Source organism: Bactrocera latifrons, unplaced genomic scaffold, assembly GCF_001853355.1.
Source record: "Bactrocera latifrons isolate USDA-ARS-PBARC rearing strain unplaced genomic scaffold, ASM185335v1 scaffold_104, whole genome shotgun sequence".
Classification (NCBI taxonomy): Eukaryota; Metazoa; Arthropoda; class Insecta; order Diptera; family Tephritidae; genus Bactrocera; species Bactrocera latifrons.
In genome coordinates this window covers 183,056-187,729 of record NW_017534453.1, presented here as the reverse complement: position 1 = coordinate 187,729, position 4,674 = coordinate 183,056, and positions in this window count along the sequence as shown.

Genomic DNA, 4,674 nt, shown 5'->3' with positions numbered 1-4,674 from the left:
GAAGAAGAGCAAGGCCCGTGGAAGAAAGTTAGAGTAGGTATAAGCAAAATCAACGAACGGCATCACCAGCATAATTAAGGATTCCTAAGTTAATTTGCGGTTTCGGCGTGGCAAAAACGACCGACCAACCGCTGGTGGCAAGCCAAGCATACACTTAGGCGCAATCCACCATCTCATTTGAAAGTGCTCCTATTTATCTGCTGTTTGCATACTAATTTGGCCTCTAACCTTCGGCCGGCAGCCAAGGATAACATTATATATGTATGTATATTTAGTATACTCAGTGTACCACTTGCCYTCGGCTTAACGGGTTTGCACTTTCCACTTTTTAAATGCCTTTTTAATGCAATCGACGATAAACTTATACACTCCACCTACCGTACTTCTTCTTTGCCACGGCAACATATAAAGTAAAAAAAAAGAAAAACAGAAAACGAAAACAAAATGTTTTATTAGCTTTGCAATTAAGCCGCTTATTTATGGTTAATATATGATGATTAAGGCGGTGGAATTCGGTGGAATTGGGGTTGAGTCCCTTGTAKTGGTAAAGCGATTTTTATGTAGACAGAAACTCTGCTTGAATCATTTAATTTCCTTGTCTTAATTAGTATCGAATTTACTCTTTTGAAGAAAAATATAAAGCTTCACAGGWCCAAAAAAAGTATCACTGAAGGCCCTCCGGTTCACTAAAAGATTTATGTCGAACAAATTCTGCTTATTTGCCATTCTAACTTTAAAAGTTGTCGTATGGTTGGGTCACATCTTCGCATTCTAAAATATCCACTTAGACAGCTGGTTTTTGGAGACGACGGCAGGAACTTTCTTACTTCCTTACGAAGCATAACTGTCAAAAGTTGCTTCAATCTAAGCTTATTAGACTTATTACGGAAAAATGTATCGAAAGAATCTTAGTAATAAATTTATGGATTTTTCTACATCCAATRTCCGGATCAAATATAGTTCCAAACCAATTTGAGTAGTATTGCCCATATTTAAGTAGTTCGAGGCTGCTCACTACGTAATTCGGTTGAATTCCATAATCTTTTCGGGTGCTCTATAATTAACTTCATTCTTCATTCCTTAGATAAGATCCATAGGTTCCTTAGGTTCGATTAGGCCTCGGGATTGAGTTTCGCCACGGATACTCGGCGAATTCCACTTGGACAGTTGAAATTTCAGTTTCTTTCTTAACKTGATCCATTATTTTACATTTACAGAACATCCGATAAAATTCRGTAATTTAAGACAGTTCTCTCAATAAATAAGCATGTTTTTCGCTTCGCTTTTTGAAGAAAAAAGCTTTGCTTACTTTTTTGGCATRGTTGAAATATCGAAAGTAGCAGTGAAATCCGTTCTAAAGATCATTTGGGCCTAAGAAAAGTTAAGGTACAATTGGTTCCAAAATCCCTTAATGAAACCATGCTTGCCGACTACCATAATATCATGAAACGTATTATTACTGGTGATGAGTTTTGGATCTATGGTTACGACCAGGAAACAGACGATCAATCGGCCAGACATYATGGTAAAGATGWACCGAAGCCGAAAAAACTATATCAAATCAAGTCAAAAATCAAGGTTATGTTCACAGCTCTCTTCGACTGAGGTGTTWGAGTGGTATTTGAGTGTTATGAATCATTACTGCGAAGCTAGTCGTAGAAAGAGGTCGGAATTATAGAACGACAACTCTTGAATCATTGATTCTTCGTGAGTTTTAAGTTATAAATATATACATATGTATACCACCTATCATCCACACTATTGTGAGGTTTAAAGCTAAGAAGATTTTAAAAAGTGATTCCGCCGAGTGGAATACTCTCTATTTAACTTACTCGTATATATTTTGAAAGCACAAAAATCCATCGCTTCATACGCAGATTATTATTCGATGCTGGCGTCAAGCTATGAAAGTGATGTATGTGTTCAAACGAAACCAGCTATCTCATCCTCATTTCTCGTGTTTTTTCTGTAAGGAATCTAACGACTCTACTAAGCGACTATATTCACTAACTGGACGAAGGTTCCTGCAAAACTACGGAGCTGCACCAAAATCGTAAAGTGGCTGTTGCCAAGCGTACTCTTCTGCAACCTCCTGGAATATCACGTGGAAGTTATCCCTGCTCGATGAACAAAGACCAAATTCTATAAGTCAGTTATCATCCCCAACCTGCCATATGGTGGAGAGGCATAGACGATGACAACATCTGATGAGTTGCCGAGTTTTCGAGACAAAGGTTCTGCGGAAGATTTATGGTCCTTTGGCGTTGACCACGGCGAATATGGCATTCGATGGAACGATGAGCTGTATGAGATTTACGACGGCATTGACATGGTTCAGTGAATTAAAAGACAGCGGCTACGCTGGCTAGGTCATATCGTCCGAATGGACGAAAACACTCCAGACCTGAAAGTATTCGACACAGTACTGGCCGGGGGAAGCAGAGGAAGAGCAAGAACTCCACTACGCTGGAAGGACCTGGCTCCACTGGGAATCTCCAATTGGCTTCGAAAATATAGAAAAAGGACACAGATGTAAAACTTCCTCAGCACATAAAAAAAAAAGTAGCGAAGAATTAGTGGAAAAAATGCATTGAAATTGCTGGTTACCTTGAATCACATAAGCGAAGTTGCATACTTGTATATCTAAAATACGCCTTTCCATCCAAATAAACTCTATACTTATCTTACTCAACACATTTATTTAATTAGTGGACCATATTTACCCAAATGAACCTTCAAAATCAGCAACTGTGCATGCATTTCAACTCAAAAGTTACTTTAATCAGCCAAACTTGCGCTCAAACTTTCCAGGTATTTTCAAAACGCCCACTTGCCACARACAGCAAATATTGAAAGCCTATCTCGCGCTCGAGTGAGTGCGGCTAACGGTCTGGGCTCTTGAAAACTCATCAATTTCGGTGCGCGCAGGTAAGCGAAGTGGTCGCAATAAAATCAATAGCCATTTTCTGCATTTCACCGCACAACCTAACGAAGACTAGTGGCTAAAGYAAACTACAATTCTCTGGTATATCCATAAGTGTCTCGCAGTGTGGGTGGGTGTATGCGGTGAAGTGATTAGTCGACGAAATCCGGAATGCTGTGCGTGCGATACTACACTTTCGGTGAAATGCTTTCAGTTAGCTGGAGCACAAGAAGATGCACAAAAGGCAGTGGGTTGGAGAGAATCTTTCACTTTTCAACTCTAGACAAAAATCAAAAGTCAACGCTTTGCTATCCAGCATACATATGTATATACCATAGAACGGCGCCTGCAACTCACTTCCACTTGGCAAGTTAAATTTAACGCATTTACAGGTGGTTCCCAGAATACCTATAACGGTGTTGTTGCAACTGGCGTCGCGTGTGCACACACACAGACATATTCATATATGTATGTARCGCCAAAGTAGAAACTTTTCATCTTTTGTCTTGGCGAAAACGTAGACACTGCGCTGAGACTGCTATTGTTTCTGCAGCTGTTGTTGTTGTCGTTCTCTTTAATAGCCTTGTTGTTTGCGCTTACTAACGCAACATTTCGACATATGTATACACCACAGCTCAACGCAGTTAAATTGAGCTCAGCTCACCTACAGTGCGCTGGCCTGCCGCCGACTACCCCCACATATTCGTGGAKACCTACGCATTTCGGCAAATGAGTTGCCGAAGATGTTGATGACGATAATAAAAGCAATTTAGGAAGTTTTTGAGTGTACTTGGGCGCGAGCCGTGCTCCGGTATGACGAGCGGCGTCGCGTGCTTGTGTAGCGGTACATTGCGGAAAAGTAGATTTTGCCGAAGGCCTGGCCGTTAGTGGCGCGCTGAAGTGCCGGGCGGGTGGGTAAACTTTTAAAATTTTCGAAAACTCATTTACAACTTGTGCGCGCGTTGCGTGGCATGAACGATGGCGTCGCGATATGCGTTCATGCAGCCAATTATTGTTGTTGGCGCGGTTTGGTTTTGGCGTTTCTGCTTTCGTTTTTTTGTTTTTTGTTTTTTTTTTTTATTGTTTTTGTTCGCTTTATGTATTATATAACATTTCGCGTTTCAGCAATTCCGGCCCAATGATAATCCCCAAGTGAAAACTGCATTCGGCTTCACACTCTGCTGCCACTGTACCTAGTTATGGCCACACACACGTACGTGCTGCATATGTGTGTGTGCGTTCGCATTGTGCGCCTGCATGGTTATAGACTTGATGAAAATTTAATTAAATTTTAATTTATATTATTTTCTGCGGAAATCGTTGTCCACAATGTTGCTTTCGTAGGGGAAATTATGAAAAAATGCAGCCATTTAAGAATAACTTTTTTTTAAAACTGATGAATTTGGTATGAGAGTAGAGCCCTGTCATTGGCACTTTCAACTTCTATATTAACTGCAGAAAAATTTCGGTTTTCATTTCACTCTACATATCAAAGACAAAAATCGAATATTATTTTGTACTTTCTTTAACTATTCCAATTAAAAAATTTCTCTAACATAATATTGTGAGAATACTAGAAATACCTGGCGTAAACGCAATGCAGGTTGCAACCATTTATTTTTTTTTTTTTACCTAACTGTCAGAAAACTAGGGATTCAGAAATGAATATAGTGATACATATTAATTGTCAACGATTGACTCAAGGTAATTACGGCCAGAGATATCGAGCTCTTTAACAATTTTGAAAAAAT